The sequence below is a fragment of the Delphinus delphis genome, chromosome 10 (genome assembly GCF_949987515.2).
Source record: "Delphinus delphis chromosome 10, mDelDel1.2, whole genome shotgun sequence".
Taxonomy (NCBI): Eukaryota; Metazoa; Chordata; class Mammalia; order Artiodactyla; family Delphinidae; genus Delphinus; species Delphinus delphis.
In genome coordinates this window covers 10,849,725-10,873,978 of record NC_082692.2, presented here as the reverse complement: position 1 = coordinate 10,873,978, position 24,254 = coordinate 10,849,725, and the positions used below count along the sequence as shown (strand labels likewise).

Sequence of the window (24,254 nt, the reverse complement as noted above, 5' to 3'; positions counted from 1 at the left end):
TTCTACATATTGAAACCCTCATTCCTTAGGTTATTCTTTTTTCCAAGTTATAATAGTTATTTTCTAGGAATCTACCCTTAGGCAATATATTTCACAGCTTACTTTCTTCAGATGTTGGAAATTATTGGACATGTAAAAACATATATGACCCTGATCTGGTTTAAAAGCCTAATATAATAAGAAATCCTTCATTCTGCCCAATACAAATGCATATTAATTTTGTATTATGTGCAAATATTTAGTCACGGGTCCATGTACACATACATCTATTAAGCAGTCAAATACTAAATTAAAAATGGCAAGCTGAAAAAAATTCTGAGTGCAAAGGTGTGATTGCTTTGAAAATAGCCAATTTAGAAAAGAGTTCAGCCTTTAATTGGCCAAGTTAAATAAGGCACAATTACCACTAACTTGGTCCCCAAAGATTGGCTCTAATCGTGTCATGTTTAACTTGGCTGGTTAAATTGCGAATAGTGTTCTCCTTTTCTGATTTGGTTCATTTCCCTAATAGAATGCCTTTCTATGGCTGACGTTTTCTTTCCTGACAGCTTTTTCTGTGAATGGAAACTCCATGGATTAGGAGTACCTATTTTTTTTTTCCAGAAAAACAGCAAAATGTATGTATGGTGGTGGTTGTTTTTTAAAGAGTTTCTGATACAACTTTATGAGTGTGTAGTTGTACAAATGTCAAAACTTCATCATCAAATTCATATGCATATGTCAAAGCTCCTCATAAACCTATCTCAAAATACACTTGCAGATTTTTGTTTTGCTTTATGTTCACAGGTGAGGAAGAAGAATGTTCTTTTTGTACTAAGTTTATCCTCCTCTGTTACTGAGAGATGAGTAGTTTAACTTATACATTTAATGTTCAATTAGCCAGCTCAAGGATTCCACACAGATCCACAAGGGCACAGGGAGGGATGGTTAAATATTTATCTCAATTTCTAAGAGCATCAGAATTCAGAGAAGGCCAATGTCTTTGTTCAGAATGGTCAGTTTCATGCAGAGCAGATTAAAAGGGCATCTCATTTCATATATAATACCATGGAATGCATCAACCTAAAGAAAAAAAGGAAATCTTTTTCTCTGGTAGAGAAACATATATATGCATGCATTAAGCATTCGTTCATTTACTTAAAAACAATAAACATTTAAGGAGTGATAACAATGTGCTTGGTTCTATATTAAGCACTAGACATGCGGAAATTGGTAAGACACAATCTTTGCCTTTAAGAAGCCTATACGTTTTTATTGGGTTATTTGCAAGTGAGCAAGTCAAGAATGAAATGGTTTCAGATTCCAAATGTTAGCTCTTTACGCCTCTTTTTTTTTCTTATTAGTTATCCATTTTATACATAGTAGTGTATATATGTCAATCCCAATCTCCCAATTCACCTCACTCCCCGCCCCCGCTTTCCCCCCTTGGTGTCCATACACTTGTTCCCTACATCTGTGTTTCTATTTCTGCCTTGCAAACTGGTTCATCTGTATCATTTTTCCAGATTCCACATACATGCGTTAATATACGATACTTGTTTTTCTCTTTCTGACTTACATCACTCTGTATGACAGTCTCTAGGTCCATCCAGTCTCTACAAATGACTCAATTTCGTTCCTTTTTATGGCTAATATTCCATTGTATATATGCACCATGTCTTCTTTATCCATTCATCTGTCATTGGACATTTAGGTTGCTTCCATGTCCTGGCTATTGTAAATAGAGCTGCAGTGAACATTGTGGTGCATGACTCTTTGAATTACGGTTTTCTCAGGGTATGTGCCCAGTAGTGGGATTGCTGGGTCGTATGGTAGTTCTATTTTTAATTTCTTAAGGAACCTCCATACTGTTCTCCATAGTGGCTGTATCAATTTACATTCCCACCAACAGTGCAAGAGTGTTCCCTTTGCTCCACACCCTCTCCAGCATTTATTGTTTGTAGATTTTTTGATGATGGCCATTCTGACCAGTGTGAGGTGGTACCTCATTGTAGTTTTGACTTGCATTTCTCTAATAATTCGTGATGTTGAACAGCTCTTCATGCGCCTCTTGGCCATCTGTCTTTATGCCTCTTTTTTTTTTTTTTCCCTCGGTACGCGGGCCTCTCACAGCTGTGGCCTCTCCCGCTGCGGAGCACAGGGTCTGGATGCACAGGTTCAGCGGCCATGGCTCACGGGCCCAGCCACTCCGCGGCATGTGGGATCTTCCTGGACCGGGGCACGATCCCGTGTCCCCTGCATCGGCAGGCGGACTCTCAACCACTGCACCACCAGGGAAGCCCTTTATGCCTCTTGCTTAGTTTGTCTTCAGCATGTCTCCCTTCGTGACCCACCCAGTTCTGTTTGGCACCCCTCCTCAGTAACATCCCTCTCTCCCCTCAGCTTCCACGGCTGTCACGGGCTCTCCAATATCAAACCGAACTCTTAGGAAAGAGCTAATTAGTCTATCTTGTTACGGCAAATCATCTAATAAGAACTCTGTACTATCTGTCTCATGGTTGTTTGCCTTGAGGCAGAGCCAACAAAACCATATGTTTATGAAAAAAAGATAATTTTCAGATACCTTCAGGTATATTTTTTACTTAAGAATAAGCTACACACACCAAGGCATTTTTATCTGAATTTGCAGCTTCAGTCCTAACACTTTCCACATTTTCTATTCCACCAAGTGAGGATGTGCTTTCAGGATAAAAAGTGTGTTGGGGGTGTGGAAGGATGGAGGGGGGATGCCCACAATATCCCACCCAGCTTTACAGATGGGCGTAGGGACGGTCCGGTCTGCACATTTATTATCAAAAGTAATATCCTGATGTGGCTTTATCTGATGTGTTCTTTCGGAAGGATCCAGGCTGTGGCCTCAACTAATAAATTCTCTGCATTAACATATCGCTCTGTTGTAAAGTTTGGATTTTCAGTAACACATAAAAGATAAAATGAATCTGTATATAAAATGTCTGTTAGCCTTGTTGATCATTCAATGCACAAGCAAGTAAGTGAACAAATAAAAACCCACCACTGCGTAATGTAATGCAGCCTGTGGACTAAAAAGCCCAAAGTTACCAAAGTCTCAGTAATATAGACCCTATACCATAAAGAATAATTTACAATTAAAATATAATGTTTTTTTCTTGGATTCAGGAGAAAGTATCTATGGGACATGCTGATGTGTGTGACAGGAATGTCTGACACCACAGACATTTTTGTTGTTTTTTAAACAAAATCTTACCAATAGGTACGTAGGTAAAGAAGGAAGTAATCTTGTCAAAGTTAGAGGATGCCCCGTCTCTATCCGTACAACCACACATGCACACATGAGCAACATACGTGCACACTCACACGAGCACACATCTGCATTGTGACCCTTGAAGAGGCTTCACAGAGCGTAGTCAGAACATCTCTGCTTATATTTACCCTAACAGAGCCTGAAGCCATAATAGTTGGGCTTGGCTTGGTGCCTAAACTGTAAATTTGTAATTAGTTCCAGAAAAACAAATGATACTCAAATGAAGAATGAGCTTGGGAGAGAGGGAGGAATCTGATTTGGAATGTCTGCATGTTCTTATGAAATCATCTGTGAAATACGGGGAATCTTGAGTCCTGGGTTTTAGCTTTGGCTACGAACAAATCTGATTACCTTGAATAAGTTACTGAGGTTCTCTGTCCTCCAGTTTTCTCCTGTTTGTAATGAAGAATTGCAGTAAAAAATTTCTGTCTACCATCCTTCATGCAGATGCTGCATGCTACCATATGTAGAAAAATACATTCCAGAAACAAATACTAGGATGCCTAAAAATTCTTTCCCATGAACATTCAGTTCTTTGGGCAATAAATAAAAGAAAACAAGATTATTGTGCTAAATACAGCCTGTCATTTCGGATGCCCCTGACCCGTCTTTCATCAAGCATACCCTTCCGATGGTGGAACAAATTCTTGGATTTAGAAGGAACAGACAACATGAGGCTTCAACATCATCAAACGTCTGAACTCACCATCCATGTAGTAAAGGGATCTAGGAGTGGAACTAACCACAGTCTGATGCTACAAGGGCTGGCCAATCACTGCATGCACGGGACTTGATCCAATCCTTTTTCTGGGTTTCCAAGTGACTCGACCGTATACCATGAGCTAAGGCATCATTGGACAAGAGGAATGTGCCACTGGGTGGACCGAAGCCAGGTGGTGATAATTTAGGGCTCCGTGTACATGCTCAAACATTCATGACACGATGACGCAAAACAACTTTGAAGCACAGACTCCTTGGAAAGGCCACAAAACATACTCACTTACCTTCTGCCTGAAGTGATCTTGTCCGACTCCTGTTGGAACTCTTCCCCTTCCACGCTCCTTTGTTTGGCTGCTACCTTTTCACTCAGACCTTTATTCTCCCCTAGTGGAAACAAAATGTTCAAAATTGTAATTTTGTCATCACAGAAAATATTGACTCTATATTCTGAATGAAAACAAAATCCATATTAAAAACACATAGTCAACAGGCATGTTGAAACATGCTTCGAGATGATTCCAAGTATGTTCATATACAGTTGGACTCATTCTCAACTAGACCATCCCTTTTGGGAAAGATCTTCTGGGATATCCTATTATAACAGTTCTGTTACTATTAGCTTCTGGAATTATTTGGAAATCATTCCTCCTTAATTAGCTTGGCTAATTGAAATTTTATGTATAGGATTAAGACAATTTCACCTTGACATTGGTTTTTATAGGTTGTATAGGTTCAAGCGAATAATCAGGGCAGTTCATGAAATTCAATATCATGTTCTGTCTGAAGAAAGAAGGAAAACATAGGGCTTTCTTTTCTTAAAACAACAGAGAGACCAATCATTCATTTATTCAACATTTATCTAGTGACTGTGTGTCAGGCATCATTCTAGGCACTGAGTAGCCAGAAAGGAGTAAAACAATCTACTTTTGTGAATCTTCTCTGTAAGGATACTCTGGGGACTGGCAACGTGTGGTAGAAAAGGATAGATTTGCAAAGTTGTATTTAGCCGTGCCGTCTGCAGGTTTTAGTGCCACTGCAATTGTATGTAATGGAAACAAGAACCCTTGATATTTTATCAGAAATTACTGATACAACAAAAATAGGCCAGAAATAGAATAAGTGGAGAAAATTGTCTAGATTTAATAAATTCCTATAATATTAGTTATTTTTACACTGCAAATTTTCTCCTGAACTTACTTTTGTGTGACAAAGAAATGTTATCTAATAAAATAGTCAAATTGAAGCTATATGCCCTAAGAAACAGAATGACAGAATAGAAAAGGCAATAGCTTTTTCTTTTAGTTCTGGACATGAAGAATTATCCCTGAACCTCAGTAAGCCTCAGTTTTTCCCTCAGTAAAATTGTAGAAGGAGATTGCTATTCCACCTTGGAATTAAGTAGCATTTATAATTATTGTATTCTTCTTTAGGACAGGCTAAATTTGTGAGAGCAGAGACCATGTCTGTCTGTTCCCCCACGTTATCCCAAGTTACGCAGCCTATGAGGCATTCAGAAATATTTGTTGAAAGACAGTAACATTTGTTAAAGACTGTTGTGAGGGTGACATGAGAAAACATATGACAGATTATTTGAACACTGTGAAATATTTTTAAGTTAAACTCACTTTGTTTCCTGCTTTCTTGATATTTTTGCAGTTTGGATAAATGCTTGACCTCTCTCTGGGGATAACCAAGTTGCTTACCAGGAAAACCTTGGTCCCAAACTTTGAGAACAAAATCTAGCTTACTAGCTAGCTACACTAGCAGTTTTTCCATTTTGCCCTGAGATGATCTATCCTCCCCCAGGGCTTTCAAAACAAGGTTTCAAAGTGAAACTTCGTCACAGTCTCTGAAAGCATCTTCTTCTATTGGCACCAAGATAGGATGTCATGATGTCCAGCGGTTCAGATGCACACCCCAGCAGCGCTCTGAGTCAGGCTTTGAAACAAGCCATCTTGCTGTAATGAATGGTCAGGATAGAGATCCCCATGAACCCAGATCAAGAAAAGATTTGGGCAACATCCTGAGAACGCAGCACAGTAAGTCATGTAGCATTAATCATCCATCAGCCCCACCCTGTTGCTCCTTAGGAGGAACCCAGTTCTTTCCCAGCATTTCTTCACCCAAGTCCACTGCAGTTGGCTACCTCCAGTGGGGTGTCCGTCCCCATCCCCAGCCATCCTCTGGGGCAGAGAACCCTGCTAGCCCTCACTCACAGCTCTAAGTGAGCTCAGCATTTCAAGGAAAAGCATTTTCTTGAAAGGTCCCTTCAAAACAACGGCCCTCATAAATTCCCTGTGACATCTCTGGCCCCTTGGTGTCTTCCTTCTACTTTCCAAAGTAGATGGCATGTCACGTGCATGGTGTGTGAGCCCCTCGTCTCTGCTATAGACCAAGCAGCCCCCAGCCATAGGCTTCACCTCATGACTTAGCAGGTTCCCAGACTCGACCATCCCTCCAACTCCCTTCAGTGCCACCCAATGCCATCTCAAGCCAAATCTCGTCCAGACGGTGACCCGCTGAAGCTCTCATCATGGGTATCCGAGGGCTGGCTCCTGGCAGTTCTGCATCACTGCCCAAATCAATCCATGTAGAACAGTGGCATGATGACCACACCGTCTGGCATCACGTCCGAAGTGTTCCATTTATTTCCCTTCAGGGACATCAATGTATATTTTTTCCTACCTTCAATGAATGCCCTATTGAAAACCCTAAGGAGAGACAGCTAACTGTGAAGGACATTTACCATCAGCACATAAGTTCCAAGGTTTTACGATGTGTCTGACAGAATCAGACACAGATACTTTACCCTGGGCACTTATAATTTCCCGGAAAACCCGCATTGTTCTGCCCACACCTGGTGCCCTACTAAGTGCTGCTGACCAGTGACTGGACCCAGATGTACACTGAACCGTTGCTGTTTAGTTTCCTTCTCTCTTTCTGGAGGTGAAGGATTTGCTGGGACCAAATCCCCAGGGGAGCAAATTTGGGTGCTGAGTAATAAGGCTGAGATGGACTCCCAGGGAAGTCTTGTGTAGGGAGCCATTCTCAGTGTGTGTGTGTGTGTGTGTGTGTGTAGGGGACAGGGGATATTGTGAAGTCTAGTAGGGAAAGATTAATTCTTTTGAAGTACCAAGAAACCCAAGAGAACATACATCTGATAGTAATGATGAGGAAGAAAAGCTCTTTAAAACACTTCTAAAGGTTGTTCCTGGAAAGGAAGGAAAAGCTAAGATGTTCCCCCCACTTCCCTCTCACCTCCTTCCCTCAGTGTTATATTTAGATCCTTACTGGAGCAGAGTTCCTCCTCCCATCCAGCAGCCCAGGGCAGCCCCCTGTCGCCATGGTGGCAGAAGATGCCAGGACAACACCTGGCTTCCTGAGCTAGACTGCAGATGCCCCAGCCCCACACAGACCAGCAGAGGCTGCGTCCCGGGGGCTGTCCACATGGGCACCATGGGAAGGCCTGGTTGCGGGGGCCTTCACAGCCTGGGACAAGGCCAGGGCTGACGAACGCCAAGCAGCTGGAAGAGGAACAAGTGGGACTTGGGAAAGGGATGGAGTAAAGCTTCAGAAGAAAGTCGAAGCTGACACTTTGCTGGCACAAAATGACATTTTATCAGCTATTGGGAAAATGGGCCACAAGTGCTTGGTCCTAAGGGATTTGAGTGGTATTTATTTTTATTTTAAAATAATTCCAGACTTAGAGAAAAGTTGAAATAGAACAAAAAATTCCCATGATAGCTTCACCCAGATTCCCCAAATGTTAACATTTGCCTTTACCACATTTCCTTTGTCATTCTCTCTAGATGGACGGATATGCAGATGTATAGATATAGACATGGATATACTGATATAATTTCCTTTCTGAACTAAGTTGCAGTTATGATGTCCTTTTGCCCCCAAATCATTCAGATAATGTTACCTAGTTGATAGACCTTATCCTAATAATGTCCTTCAGAGCAAAATAATTTTTTTTCTGGTTCAGGGATCATGTGCTGCATTTAACTGTCTCACCTCTTTAGTCTCCTTTAAACTAGAATCACTCTAGAGTCTTTCTTTGTCTTTTACGAACTTGAAATTTTTGCAGAATGTTCCTCCATTTGGATTTGTCTCACGTTTCCCAGGTTTAGATTCAGATTATGTACTTTTGGCAGGAATGTCACAGAAGAGATGTGTCCCCCTCACCCACTGTATCAGGAGGCAAGTGAACTTGGTTGGTTCCATTAGCAGTGAGGCTGACTTTGATCACTTGGCTAAAGTTCAGTCTTCTCGGTTTCTCCACTAAAAAGTTACTGTTTTCCTCTTTGTAATTAAAAATAATCTTGTGGGGAGATACTTTACAATTAAGTCAATAGCCTGTTTGTCATCAAGCTTTCACTGGCCAGGTTTAGTAGCAACCATTGATGTTCCTTACCCGAATCAATTGTCATTGTGATGTTTGCCAAATGATAATTTTCTGATTTCGCCATTCCTTCTACATTTATTAGTTGGCATTCCACCTCCCTTTCCCCCTTATTTTTAAATAAAATTTATTTATATCAGTTTGGCCTCATGGATTCTTATTTTATTTAATGGATAATCATCTATTAGTGTGAAATTTATTTTTAAATAGTGACAGTGATACACTGGGATCTGATGGGCCACACAGAAGTGTTGCTTGACTTTTTCAGTGGTCCCTGGGATACATTTTCTTCTAGAGTCCTGGGAAATGGAACTTGCTGTTCATGAGTTGTTGGTTTGGATTGTGGTCAGTAAAGAAAACTGACCTGGGGCCAACACAACTGCCCAGTCCGCAGTTATTCATTGTGGGCGGTGTTAAGAAATAATCTCCTTCCCAGAGGGCCAGTATTTGGGGCCTTTGCAGGGTTGCTGTGACCAGTGGAAGGAACTTGGACACACAGGAGTTGGATGGTATGCTGGCCAACTTGAAGGCAATGAAGATCAACTCAACTAATTCTGGAATTCATCCGCCCTTCGTAAAAGGCAAGCAGATTGCACATGGGATTGTGAACTGAAGATCGATGAACGTCAGTGATGGGGGTGACTTCCGCATCCTAGACTCTAGAACTCTCATCGTATGGCTTCCTTTTCGCCCTCCCCTGCCTTTCTCTTTGATCTGCCCCCTGCTCAGTCCCTTGTTTCTCATCAACTTCTTACTTTTATTACTTTTTTCTGATTCATCTGCTTGTGCCTTAAGCACCCGAGGGCCTAACTTTATCCAAAAGATCAGGTCTCAGATCTGAAGCTTTTACTTACTGAACTCTTCTTAGAACTGAGTGTACCAGGCCATGGTCACTTGTGGGTTATGTTTTGGAGGAACTGGGAAGGATCTTGTATTGGTCAAAACTCTTTGTGAGGGCTTCCCTGGTGGCACAGTGGTTGCGAGTCCACCTGCCAATGCAGGGGACACAGGTTCGTGCCCCGGTCCGGGAAGATCCCACATGCCATGGAGCGGCTGGGCCCGTGAGCCATGGCCGCTGAGCCTGTGTGTCCGGAGCCTGTGCCCCGCAATGGGAGAGGCCACGACAGTGAGAGGCCCAAGTACCGCAAAAAAAAAAAACAAAACAAAACTCTTTGCGAGCAACAAACCAACTCAAGCTAGTTTAAAAACAAAAAGACATTTACTATAAATATAAAGAAGCATCAGAAAAAAACCCAAGAGCAGAAATGTCAACAGATCTTGGGGAGGGTTTAAATCGGACTGAAGTGCGCCCAGGTGCTCTGTCATCTGTGCCCCTATTCTGACATCAGTCCCATTCTCTTCTCTCCTCTCTGCAGACTGACTTGTTCTGCATCTCCGGTCCAAGCGGGAGAATATGTCTGCCCCTTTGGAGACAGAGTTTATAGTTGATGGTGCCAGTGAAAGTCCAAAAAAAGAGGAATCTTTGTGTATTAGGCAAATATCCCAATAGATATCCCTTAGGTTTATTACCCCAAATTTTCTCTTATTTATGTCTTAAATTCCACTATTATTAAGTCTTTATTTTTTTGTTAGAAATCCTTCTTCAGGCATATTTAATAAAATGTTAAACAATTTAACAGTAAATTGTTGGAAAAAAAACGAAACAAAGGAAACACACCCCCCCCCCCGTGTATAATCTATTGTCTAGTGACGGTGTTGTAAATATTTGATGTCCATTCTTCTGTCCTCAGTTCTTTGTGTGTGTGTGTGTGTATGTGTGTGTGTGTGTGTTTATTAACCACATGGGTACAATATTATACATACATTGTTTCAGCACTTGCTTTTCTCACTTAATTATCAGCATGTTACCTTGCCATTAACATTTATTCTAAAACATAATTTTTAATAGTCACACGGTCTTCCTTCCTATGGTTGTGCCGTAATTTAACCAATTCTCTATGTATCAGACAGTTGGTGTCCCTGCAGTCCATAAGCCAACCCAGGCAATGAGCTGCCTTTGCTCCAAGGCTGTCATATAGCTTTGACTCTCTTCCTCTGGCCAACATTTCTCAGCATGGAGTGGACCAGGCTTCCAACCTCAGCCAGGAAGATTCTCTCTCCCAGGAATGTGGAATTGGGGCCTAGAGATTCTCAGTTTTTTTGTGTCGTTATGCACATTTTTTGGTAGCTGGGAGGCGGCCATAACTTCCCATGGGGAAGGAGAAGCAGAAATAAACAGCTGACTAAGATACAGATGAAAACATCAGGGACAAGAGATGGAAGGAAAGTAACTCCATGGATTGTCAGTGATTTTTCATGTTCAGGTTTTAGTCCTTAGAGTAGGTTGAATAATGTTGTCTCTTTAAAATTCCTATCCACTTGGAACCTCGGAATATAGCTTTACAAGAAAGTCTTTGCAAATGTAATTAATTAAGGATCTCAAGATGAAATTATTTTCGATTTAAGGTGGGCCCTCAATCCAATGAGTGGTGTCCTTATAAGAAGAGGTGGGGCACAGGGACAGAGGAAAAAGCCATGTGAGGACAGAGGCAAAGATTAGACTTATGCTGTCACAAGCCAAGGGACACCTACGCCTTGGGGCCACTAGAAGGGGGAAGGGCAAGAATGATTCTCCACTGGAGCCTCTGAAGGGAGCAAGGCCCTACTGACACCTTGGTTTCAGACTTCTGGCTTCCAGAACTGTGAGAGAATAAATCTCTGTTGTTTTAAGCCATCTGGTTTGTGGTACTTTGTTAAAGGAGCCAGAGGAAAGAGATAGCAGTCACTTCCCAAGGACCAGCTGCATCGCAGTCTTTGACTCAGGCAAGAGGGGGCCCCTGTCTTGAGCCCCTTGCCTTGGAGCCCCCATCTTAGGATCCCTGCTGCACCCTCCCTCTAGCCAAGCCCTCCCCATGGGGGCTAAGGGATGTGCCCAACTGAAACCCAAACTTTCTTCTTTGAACCATACTCCAAAAGACCAGGATCCCTGAATCCCCAGCCCAAATGGCCCAAGCCCATTTGGGGACCCTTTCACCTTGCTAGTACACGTACCCCTAGATCCAAAGACTGGTTAGCGTGGTAATTTGCAGGGGGTGAGAATGGACTTGAATGGGTGGGCTGGTGAGTCCACACATGTGATGGTCAGCAAGGCCCCTCAAGATGTAGAGCTCACCAGGAGGCGAACAGAGAAAAAGGGCCAGTCAGCGCCGGGGGACCAGGGGGCCTGGGATGAGATTGTGGCTTTCCACGTGCTGCATTTTCTGACACAAAACTCTGAGAAGTCTAGTTCTCCGGATTGTTGTGAAGGTATATTTGTCAAGGTAGGGAATCAGATCATTATATTTAACTGTTCAAATATTATATTTATAGCTTGATTATAACCCTTAAATACTGAGACAACTGGAATGGGGACCTTCATTTGTCCTCTTGCCGAAAGTTACGGATGTCAAAGTCAGGGCTGCCCAGTTGTATTCCTAACCTCAGTCCCATGAGACATGTTTGTCTTTGTATCACCAACCCCCCTCCTTTGCTTAGGCTGGCTGGTCTTGGCTTCTGCCTCTCGCCTCTACAGAATCTTAGTGCACTCTATTTTTTTTTTCAAATTTAGGTTACTTTCAGTTTGTGGCCATTCTGTTGTAAATTACACTACAGTGAATCCAGATGCATACATTTTTGTGCATATCCTCAATTAGTTCATTAAGATAAAGTCCTAGAAAAAGGAATGACTAAATCACTGGGTGTAGAGATTAATACACAAAATTCTTGCGCACAGGTGGTATAAGAGGATGCCTCTTCTCCCCTCCCCTCCCTGCCAATGATTAAAAGGTGTCTTCCAAGGATTATTCTTTTCTTTGAACTTCAAATGCATTGAATTCTTAGTGAAAATGCGTTAATTTGATCACTCTTCTGCTCCATAGAACATTCTAGGAAATATTAGACCCTGGGTTTGGAGCTATGCAAGTCTTGCTAAAAGGGTTTAAAAGGTGTAGACAGGTCTTCACAGGTGGTAATACCGAGGGCAGTGAAGACAAACATCCTCCCTCTCCCAGCTTTGCTCAGGATGTCAGAGTACAAACTCTCCTTTTATATGTTACTGAAGCTACTTTTCAAACAGCATTTTGGAGAAGGAATCCCAGGGTCCCCTATATGTGACCTTGTACATCTTATTTTTGTTTTCTGGAGATGTGAAAGGGTGGTAATATGATGTAAGGGTACCAATAGCTTTCTGCTTCTGAATGTCGGGTGTGGCCTGTCTTGCCACTCCCTTGTGAGGAAAAGAGTGAAAGCATGACAGCGAAACAGTAGACGTGTACGGCTGGTGGGTGATGTCGCCGTCACAAGCATGGGGAGAGAGGAGGGACTTTTTTAAAGGAGTTGACAAAGGCTTTACAAGCATACAGGTCAGAAGGGGGAAGAGTCATTATTTCAAGACCAAGAAGAGTTGAAAACCAAAGATATTCATCATTAAGTCCTTCCTGGGCAGTTAAGTTAAATTAAAACTCACCCTTATATACTTCCTAAATTGTCTCTCACACACACACACACACACACACACACACACACACAAATGGACTGCACGCAATTCTTCAGCCTCTGCCTGTGGAAACAAAATCAATATTGTGTTGCACATAAAGCACCTATTTAATTTAAAATTGCATTTTATAGTCCATTTACCCCACCGGAGTAGCCCAAAGTCAGTCACTTCTTTCTGTTCATTTCCAAGCTCCAGCTCACTTTCCATTGTTCTCCTTGTCAGTGTTAAGCTTGTGAAGGGGGCTTTGAAACAGACAAGAAAAGCTCCAAGCAGGAAACCAGCTCCGAGACCTTGGGTGAAAAAAGCAGCGCACATACACACCCGCATGCGCGCGCGCGTGCACACACACACACACACACACACACACCCCCTCGCGGCTCTAAGCTGGCATGTATTTAGCTTTTTTGTTCTTCCAATTCACTGTAGCATGAAGAAGGAAGAAAGAAAAAGAAATAGCCTCAGAAGAGGTGTATGCACGTGTGTGTGTGCCCACGCGGTGCTGTGCTGGACACATGGGTTATGACGTCACAACTGCAGACAAATAATCAAAGTGATACATATGGTATGTTCTCTGCCTTAGGGGCCCGGGTTTTACTTGTGTAATCTTCTGTCCCTCAGTCAGCTGGTTCAGTCCTTGCATCACAGCATAATTCCTTCTTCACGTAAGGAAAGGAAACTTTCCACGAAACAGTAATTATGCTGAGCTAAAACAGGCATTACAAACACCTGTCGTCCGAAGCATCCATGTACTATATCGTTCAGAGGTTCCTAAGAGACCTTGTTCATAGTTACTACATGTGGCAGCAACAAATAGCCCATAAACGCATACAGATAAGAAATTTAATTTCCTTTCATTTTCTTCAAATCTGTATCTATTCTGAGTCTCCATCTGTCCAGGTACTTGGGACATATTCTTGGTTAGTTCATGGTCCCCCGCTTTCTCCATGTAAACTCTAGGGTGACAATGTTCTACCAAGATGCCACGCAGGGTATAGGTTCCTGTTGCTCTGTATTCACACTGGCGTCCACTGAGATGCCCATTGCTGGCCTGGTCCCCAGATACCCATCCACACAGTTGGCTGCAGCCTCCATGTTACTCCATTATTCTGTCTTCTCTCATTCACAGGCTGTTCTACTCCTACTCATGCAGAGACGCTGAAAACTCTAGAAAACTCCAGCTGCCTCCCTGCCTCTCCCAGGTCCGTGGAGTTCTCTGGCTGCTGCCACTCCAGAGGCTGCAGACCACGCCGTCTCAATCGCCCCACACAGCCCTCTCTACTCCAGAGTCTGCCTTCCTTGCAAGACTCCCCCTGAGAGTGGAACATAGATTCCATCTCCCGACCCACGGACACCCCAGAGGCCCAGGGCTCTCCTAGCAGACGCAGGGCGTTTTCCTAGTGACCCCATCTCTCGCCTCTGGCTCATCGCTTTCCTCCAAACTGGGAAATCCTTTCAGATCTCCAGAAGCTGGAGCAGACACCGTGGGCGCCTCAGCCAGATCACGGGGATCCTCAACTGTCCTTTGACGCCCACGTCCCGCCTTTGTGCGCATTTGCTTTTAACGTCCTGCACCTGTGACTCTCTTCTGAGTCCCCCGTGGGGCTGCTGGAACTGCTTTCCGTGAGCCAAAGCTCACACACATGCAGAGAGCCGGAAGGGTCTAGGAGTTTATAGCCAAACCTCCCCCTCCCAGGGTGGTCTTTAGCCAAAGCCTGATGGGTGAGGAAATAGAAAAGCTCAGCTCTCTTATCTCGAGTTGACACAAACTCTGAGGCATAATTTATGCTGCAGGATCAGGCCGAGGCTGGCAGTCACACTCTTTCTGGCCGTCCTCCTTTCTGTAGTGGACGCCGTGGTGTGCCGCCCAGACCCCCTCCAGGACGGAAGGTCTTATCCCCCAGTGACCGGGAGTGCTGCCACCGACAGCCCTGGCTGGGAGCCCTCGTGGGAGCTCAACCCAAAGCCTTCTTGGGGCAGCCCTCATCCATTGGCTGGCTGATGCCGGCGTATACACACAAATGCCTTACCACAATGTGGGACAATGCTGAAGGGCCCCTCCACCTCCAGAGCCCTTCCTGGGGTCAGCTGAGGCCTTCACAATCTGCCTCCCAGCCCAACTTCCTCTTTTACCCAGTCCTGCTGACGCCCCTTCCTTTTCCCAGGTGGTAATGCTGGACGCGTTCTCCAGTGACCCTCCTGCACAGGGAGGAGCGGGTGGGTGCAGGGCTCCAGAACGTACGCTCTGGAGACACACTACCGTGTTAGGGAGTTGGCTCTGCTACTTGCCAGATGCCTCAGTTTGTTCGGGCTGCTATTAACAAAATAGACTGGGTGGCTCACAAACAACAAACGCTTCCCTCTCATAGTTCTGGAGGCTGGGAAGCCCAATTCATGGTGCATGCACATTTCAGTGTCTGGTGAGGGCCTGCTTCCCAGACGGTCATCTTTTGGCTGTAACCTCACATGGCAGAAGGGGTGAGAGCTCTCTCTTGGATGTTTCTTATAAGGGCACTAATCCCATTCATGAAGGTCCCACCCTCATGACCTCCCAAAGGCCCACCTCCTAATACCATCACCTTGGGGGTTAGGATTTCAACATATGAATTTGAGGGGGACACAAACATTCAGCCTATAGCATCAGAGTTGCCATTCTGGGCAAAGTACTCCATTTCTTGTTACCTCAGTTTTCTCATCTGTAAAATAGAGATGATAATAATACCTATCTTACTGGGTTGTAATGAAAATTAACATACATAAAAACATGCTTTAAATCATGCCCAGCACATAGAAAGTTTCCAGTAAATGCTAGCTATTTTATAATGTATACAAGGTCTTCAAATTTTTTTCTGAGGAGGACAAGACTTTTGAAATTCAGAAGCCTGAAAAACACTCCAAGCTTCACCTATGTCATTGCTTCTTGAGATAATGAGTGTAGAACAGTCTGCCTTGAAAGAAGGAAATGGGGAAAAGGAAGGAGGTGGGGAGAAATGAAAATTGGTTAATATTTCAAAGTATTATCCTGCCGTGTATACTTAGAACCTTTCATCTTGGAATAAGCCAATGCATTGACCATGGAAAAACTCATCTAGTTATCCTGAGACAAACCTTTTTTTTTTTTTTTTTTAAATCAGAAGTCACAATGTTTGATGACCATTTTTCAGATCCTTAACCTGCTTTCTCTTGTGCTGTTTAGTCAAACTGAGAGCTCAAAGTTTCCCGTTAAACCAGGCCAAGTCTGAACAGGATCACAGGAAAAAGATACCATCAAATTAGTCGAAAGGGTGTAGAAATAGTTTTATTTGGTGGGAGGGGAGGAGAATGCAGGGGTTAGTTCTCTGTTCATTTCTACGTGACAAGGAATCTTCCCCAAAACAAGGTGGTTTCTGGTTGGAGGGCTATCTTGGACTCTACAGATATCAATAAGGGAGCCTTTTCCTCCCATGGCAGGTGTGCATGCTATGCTCAGCCCGGGACTCACAAGAAACCTTTCCTCCCTGGTATAAAACAACAGCTATGGGAACTCTCTCCTGACTGAAAAACAGGTCTAAGACACCCACCCCTTGTAACCTTCTTAGCTACGTGCCTCATCCAATCGTAAAGCTAGCGACTTTGGTGGGGACACCTTATTGACAATAGCGTTCGGAGAAGAATGGCTTGGATTTGGAATGAAATATTTATAATCCCTCTCTGGGGGCAGTGAGCTTAGCACAAGGCATCCGCGGGCGTTGGCTCTCCTGAGGTATTTTTCTCATTCTCCCTGGCACGGATAAAATCTAAACTGTACTTAAGAAACAGTGTTAAATGTGTTAGTTCACTGAATCTGGCATTTATAATGTAATTTAGCCAAGTTTTATATTGACAGCATGACATTTTTAAAGGGCCCTTTCTGATTAACAAGGTTCAGAATCACTCCCCTGATTATGCTCGAGGAGTGAGTATAAAACGCTACAGGCTCTGGAAGCAATGAATTGAGGCTCTGTTAGCGTTCGAGGCATTTTGCTTTCTTAGTGACCATTTGGAGGGAGGATCAGGCTGGGGCTACATTTTTTTGGACAGAAGAAAATGTTTTCTTGTTTTTAGGGGACTTTCTGTAAGAAAAAGGCCTCAAAGAGCAGAGGGGCATCCGCAGATTCCAAGCCAAGGATGAACAGGTGATCCAAACTTGACCTTTTGCTTTTGGTGTCTGGATAAAGCAAAGATCTCCAGCTGGGGGCGGGCCGGAGGGGACACAAAGCTCTCTTTCCAAAGAGCACGTTGAGGAAGTGCTTAATGTATCTTAGCTCCATTCCCATTCCCGTTCCTCTTACACTAAATATTTCCTGAATATCCCCTAAATATCCATCAATTGCCTTTGGGTCTCACATAGGAAAGAAGGGAGACGTTGAGTCTACTTTTACAAATGGAGCAAATGCCACACAAAGAGGGACATAAATTGTCCCAGCTGCTTCCCAGTGGAGCCAGACGTGAGTCCACTCCCCTGAAGATGACGATCTTAGCAACCATCTGCTGAGCATCTGCCCGCGTGCCAAGCACCTTGCTAACAGTGCTACCTATTTTTTTTTTATTGTGGTCAAATATACATCCTGTAAATTGTTCATTTTTGTGTACATTTTGCAGTGTGCAAGTCAGTGGCATTTACTATATTCACACTGCATCCCTCACCATCCATCTCCAGAATTCTTTTCATCTTGCAAAACTGAAACTTCATCCTCATGAAATAACTCCCCGTCTTCCTCCCCCAGCCCCTGGCAACCACCATTCTACTTTCTGTCTCTATCAACTTGACAACTCTAAGAACCTCAAGTAAGTGGAATCACACATCATGTGTCTTTGGGCAACCGGCTTATCTCACTCGGCATGATGTCCTCAAGGTTCATCCATGATGTATTGTGTGTCAGAATGACATTCTTTTCTAAGGCTGAATAATATTCCGTTGTATGGATATATACCACGTTTTCTTATCCATTCATCCAGTGATGGACATCTGGGTTCCTCCACCTTTTGACTGTTGCAAATAACGCTGCTGTGAACATGGATGTACAAGTGTGCGCCATCTATCTCACTTCTGATGCCTATGATGATGCTGGAGCAGAGGTATCGTCCCCATTTTACAGGTGGTAAAACTGATGCTCAGAGAAGTGACCTGCCTAGGACTCTTCTCCTAGTGAGTGGTGATGCAGAGATGTGAAGCCATATCTGCCATCCTCCCCACCTCCATCCCCTGGTTCAGTTCAACCCATGTGTTGTGTCCACCCAGCATCAGAACTTCTGTTAGACAGCAGGTGTCCTTTAGGACAATCTCTCTTCTTCATCATCACTTGTGACATGCTTTCCTATTAATGGGTTGATCGGAATCTGGTGAGAATCCAGCAATAGATACTCAGGGAGTTCAGAGATGTTGGATGCCCACTCCTCCGCATGCAGGGAGGAATGGAGCAGTCGGAGAATTTAGGAGATGGCTCCTGTGCGTGCTGGTGCGCCAAGAGGCATCTGGGCAGGGGATTGAGAAGTTCCATTCTCAAAGCCACGTGTCAGTCAACCTGAGATCCAGAGGGGAGAAAGCAGACCCAGGAGGCAGCATAGGTACCTAATTCTCATCCTCTGCACCGCACGCCCTTGGGGAAAAGGATACAGAGACCCATCCAAAAAACCTGCCTTTCCTGATATCTAAGATTACAGTCCAATGTCTCTGGACCTTGGACTCCATACTGATAAAGTATTTCAAGGAAGACTCTTTTTAACCTAAACGGAAAGTGTAACATGTCTAACTACTTGTGGGCGCGGCCAAAATGATCTGGTTTGCAGAATCTGACTTGCATAGGTTTTATTTTGAACTAAGGAGGAGGAAGGAGGTTAGGAGGTGCCCAAAGGCTAGAGAAGCAGAGTGAGAGTGGCTGCTGCCCTGGCTGGCCCCGCCCACTGTGTCCATGTGGCCGTGAGCTAAACGGAGGGGGCCATCCTCCAAAAGAGGCACAAGGCACAGGCCCTGCACACACGTTCCCAGAGGACAGGAGAGGGGGAGGGGAAGGAGGCTCTACTTCCCCAGCGCAGGCCCCGGCTCCCTGAGAGCTTCGGGCGATGGGGGTGATTTCCCGGGAGCCTCAGCAATGGCAGTGGGGAGGGATCATCAGGCGACTTTGGGGGCTGTCACCAATGGGGGTCACCAGCGAGGAAGAAAACGGCAGGTGCTAGTTGAGGAGCAGCTGACAGATGGAGGCCTCCGGATCTGACGGGGGCGGGACTGTTAGTGCCCCTTGGTGAGTGTGAGTGTGTGGGACAAGAGCCAGAGCAATGGGGGCTCTTGCACGGTTCCCTTGGACCGTGGGTCCCTGCTGTGGTCAGGCTCTTAGAAATGAGATGACCTTTAACATCTAACCCACATCTAACCCTCTATGACTCTAAGTGATATTAACTGTGCTCTGCAGAGTAACACAGAGTAAGACCCCAACTGGGAGGCAGGAAATCACGCCACAAACACCATGACAATGGTTCACATGTTGTTTCTGATGAGCTCGGGGCACATGGCTTCGTGCCGCTGATTCCGGCACTAATGCGAGACCCGTGGGCCCAGGCACCGCATCTGAGCTCCGCAGCCTCTTCCCCCTCCGTCATCCTGACTCGGGGCACCCGCTCCCCCAGGCACCCCCATCTCCCCGTGTCAAAGTGGCACCAGGCAGCATGTCACTGTGAAAGGATCCGTCAGCATTTCCATTCCAATCACCGCCTTTGGAGGGATTTATTATTTGTCCATTAAAATAAATTAAAGCCTTACTGGAATACAGGACCTTAGCATGTAAGCAATTTGTTGGAGGGGTTTTATTTTGGAGGGGGTGGTGTGTATAATGTAAATCGAGGTTGAAATTTATCCTGATTTATTTGTAAGCTAACAGAAAACACCGTCAAAGGAAGATTTCACAGTCAGTATACATTTTTCCCCCTAGAAACAATAGCAAATGACAGTCAGGCAGGGCAAATCTAACCTGGAAAGACATTGCTGGGCACCCTTCCTCTTCGCAAATATCAAAGCCAAGCTCTCTCTGTGGCTCAGCTCTAATGAATTGACCAATTGATTATCTAAATGACAAATCTGCAGGCACATGGTGCACGTCCCAGGCACTTTCTCTGGGAGGTTTCCTGGGGTGGCCTAATGTCCCCCAGCTCTGCTGACAGGGCAGCACCCTAATAGCAAGACCATCGCTAGCAGAAAGTTCTTCAGAAACTCCTGCCAGCCATAATCCCTTTCCTTCTGTATTATTACTGGGGAAGAGGGCCCAGACCCAGCACCAGACAACATGCTTTTTAATGACTGTGTTTCCAAGTGATTTCAGTGGCAGGAGGTTTGGACTGGCTGGGTTTTGTTTGTTGTTGAAACTGAAAAATATGACTCTACTAAGGCGGAACTGGAAAGAGGCTTTCGCTGGGAACTTCCAAAGATGGTTGTCAGTACGTTTCTTAGCCTAGGTTGGCAGGACCGAGTGCTGAGATGAGAAGGGAAGAAATCCCAACAGAAATGAAGCCAGAGGTTTACCTGGCTTGGTGAGGTGTTAACAGCTAACAGTAGCTCTTTCTACCGGCAGGTGCCAAGCCCTGTTCCAGTGACTTCACGCGTATTAACGCAGTGACTCCCAACGAAAGCTTCGTGAGTCGGGAGGCGTCACCACCCCACTTTCACTGAAAAGGAGCCTGAGGCCCTGAGACGTGGAGTGGCTGGGCCCCGAAGACGCAGAGAGCATGGGATGGGCCCCAGCACCACACTCCCAGCCAGCAAGCCCGGCCTGCTCCCCTTCATTGCCGCAGAGATGCCCCAAAGGGCAGCCCGAGCAGATTTGAAGGAAGGGATTGTCTGACCCTTTGCTTTTTACCTTGAAAATAAAACGGTCACTACTTGGGCACTAGAAGGAAGTGTATACGTGTTGGTGTGTGTGAGTGTGTGGGGACCCATCTGCCTGCCTCTACCTCATACTTAACATTGCGGCTTTCAGAACTGCAGAGAAAGGACTTTGGGGAGAACGCATCCGGTCCAGAAGCACAAGGTGGCCTGTCCACAGCCTACCTCACCGCGCCTACTGGCGGCACAGCAGGACCTGGTATGCACCTCGCCACCTCCGCCCAAGCTCTTCTGACCACAGAGGAGAAGCACAGGTGTGCTTTGACAGAAGAACGACGAAGACAGAGTTTGCTGACATGTTCAGGAGGGCAAGATGAGACCAGCCCAGGAGGGAATTAGCATTAGCTGCCAGTCTCGGGAGTTGGGAGTGTCCAGAATCTTCCAGCAAATTCTAACCCTCGTGTAGGAAACACACTTGTTACTTTCGGCAGTTGCAGGAACATAAAAGGGGCGTCATGCCTCACTTGACTTGAGCCCCCCATCATTCCCTAGGATGGACCACCCACCTTTCCGGAGAGGTCCTTGTTTTCCACTTACAAACATTCTTGTCTTTAAAAAACGTCTAATTAGGGGGAAATGATGTCAACAAACATTGCCTGGGCAGTGCTCCAATGGTGCCTGAAAGACGCCCTCCTTCCCAGTTCCTTGGAGCCCAAGAAGGAACAGACCTGCCCTCTGCCACCTCACCCCAGGGATTGCCCTGGAGAGGGGGCAGAGACGCTTCTCAGCCTCAGCACATGAATCTCCAACATCGAAGCCCTCCCTCAAATATTGCTGGTTTGGATAAAACCTCAAAACATCAAGAGTAAACATCTTCCCCCAGTTAATTTTCTTAGTTATTCTTGAACAGCCGTGACTCCTCTTTTTAACCCCCTCTGTCTTGGTGGGGGGACCTTTTCCATATCCTTTGAGAGACCACTAGTCCTCACACAGCTTTTTAAAAGTAGAAAAGGGAAACATCCTTCTTGCAGGTTTTGCCTCTCCATTCTCTGTTTCCTATGGAAAGTCTGTCACCAGTGTCCCTTTGAGAGGAACTGCTTCTCTGGCAGGAGTTCCCTCTTTGTTTTTTTTGTTTTTTTAACATCTTTATTGGAATATAATTGCTTTACAATGGTGTGTTAGTTTCTGCTGTATAACAAAGTGAATCAGCTATATGTATACATATATCCCCATATCCCCTCCCTGTTGCGTCTCCCTCCCACCCTCCCTATGATTGCAGCTCTATCTACAATAGCCAGGACATGGAAGCAACCTAAGTGTCCATCGACAGATGAGTGGATAAAGAAGATGTGGTACAGGGACTTCCCTGGTGGTTCAGTGGTTAAGAATCTGCCTGCCAATGCAGGGGACACGGGTTCCATCCCTGGTCTGGGAGGATCCCATATGCCGTGGAGCAACTAAGCCCGTGCGCCACAGCTACTGAGTCTGCACTCTAGAGCCCGTGAGCCACAACTACTGAGCCCACGTGCCACAACTACTGAAGCCCATGTGCCTAGAGCCTGCACTCTGCAACAAGAGAAGCCACCACAATGAAGAAGCCCGCGCACCACAACGAAGAGTAGCCCGCCACAACTAGAGAAAGCCTGCGTGCAGCAACAAAGACCCAATGCAGCCAAAAGTAAATAAATAAAATAAATTTATTTTAAAAAAAGATGTGGCACATATATACAATAGAATATTACTTAGCCATAAAAAGAAATGAAATTGAGCTATTTGTAATGAGGTGGATGGACTTAGAGCCTGTCATACAGAGTGACATAAGTCAGAAAGAGAAAAATAAATACTGTATGCTAACACACATATATGAAATCTAAAAAAAGATTAAAAGTTTCTGAAGAATCTAGGGGCAGGACAGGAATAAAGACGCAGATGTAGAGAATGGACTTGAGGACACAGGGAGGGGGAAGGGTAAGCTGGGATGAAGTGAGAGAGTGGCATGGACATATATACACTACCAAATGTAAAATAGCTAGCTAGTGGGAAGCAGCCGCATGGCACAGGAGTTCCCTCTTGCATCCTGAGGGAGCATGTTGGCTGTGTGTGGGGGGAGGAGCTCGGGGGGGAGGGAGCACAGATAAGAAGGAGGCCAGGCAGTGGCTCACCCTTCTTCCTCTGGGGGCCCTCTGCCGGAGTGATGAGGGTCGGAAGGCACCCCGGCTGGGTGTGAGACAGGCCGGGGTCTGGATTCCAGCCCAGCAGCTAGAATCCATGTGGACAGGTTAGCTAGCTGCTCCGCAGCTTACTCACTGATAAAAGTAGAAGCATAATGTCCACTGCACAGGGGCTGCTGTGAGGACTAAATAAGATGACCTATAAACCTCGCCTGGTACCTAATAGGTTGTCAGGAGATGCTGGTTCTAGTGGTCACTAGAGCAGGCGGAGGAGACACGACCAGATTCAGGGTTGAGGAGGCCACTCATCTCTCTTTCTCTCTCTCCCTCTTTCCACCAGAGGCACAACAAACAATTTTTCTCGTCTCAAGAAGAGACCGAAAGCCAGTTGCCACCGCCATTTCTTGCTTCCCTCAACTTGCAAGAGCCACAACTGCCTCCCTTTTAGTATTCAAAGCGCTAAGTAATCAGCCCTTCCATCCAATTTTTTCAGGCAAAGAGAGATGCAAGACCACCAGGTACACCTCGAGAGAGTAGGTTGCCCCCAGCAGACCGACGGGCGAGGGCTCTGAACAAGCATATGCTGGCCTTTCCAGGATTATTCCTCACTAGATCACATACTTCCCAGGAGAGACCTGAAATACAGGCTTCCACGGGACAGGTCACTGATGTATATACAGCTCCCAGAAAAGTGCCTGGCAGATGCAAGTCCTCAAAAATGTGTGTTGAATGAACACAGAGTTTCTGAGCGAATGAATACTTCAGGGGCAGAATGGCTTCCAAGGCAGCCAGCCTCAGACCTGCTTTCCATCTCACCACTTACTAGCACTGAGCATCTTTTTTTTTCTTTTTTTTTTTTGCGGTACGCGGGCCTCTCACTGTTGCGGCCTCTCCCGTTGCGGAGCACAGGCTCCGGACGCGCAGGCTCAGCGGCCATGGCTCACGGGCCTAGCCGCTCCGTGGCACGTGGGATCTTCCCGGACCGGGGCACAAACCCGTGTCCCCTGCATCGGCAGGCGGACTCTCAACCACTGCGCGACCAGGGAAGCCCAGCACTGAGCATCTTGAAAGTCACTTACCCTTCTCCATTCTGTTGCCTTATTTCTAAAGTAAAGCAAATCCCATCGACTTTGGGGAGAGTCTTATGGATTAGGGACACGTCACATGCAGAGAAGAAACCAGAGTGGCCTGGCAGCCTTAGGTAGTGGGCCTGAGGACCTGGCAGGAGCATCTGGCCCCCGCTCTGGAGGGGAAGAATGTCACCTTGGTGCTGCTGACCTTGAGATACTGCACATCCCCTAAGCCTACACATC

The 24,254-nt window shown here is 45.4% G+C and overlaps 1 long non-coding RNA gene across 1 annotated transcript in view; it reads right to left on the bottom strand.

Annotated features, from left to right (window-relative positions):
- Window positions 1-929: 929 nt before the first annotated feature.
- LOC132431811 (uncharacterized) overlaps window positions 930-24,254 on the bottom strand; it is a 104,667-nt gene continuing 81,342 nt past the window's right edge. Inside the window, exons 3-4 of the long non-coding RNA XR_009520800.1 lie at window positions 4,288-4,387; window positions 930-1,062 (exon numbers count right to left, since the gene is read on the bottom strand). This is a non-coding gene — a long non-coding RNA (uncharacterized lncRNA). The remainder of the gene's footprint in view (window positions 1,063-4,287; window positions 4,388-24,254) is intronic.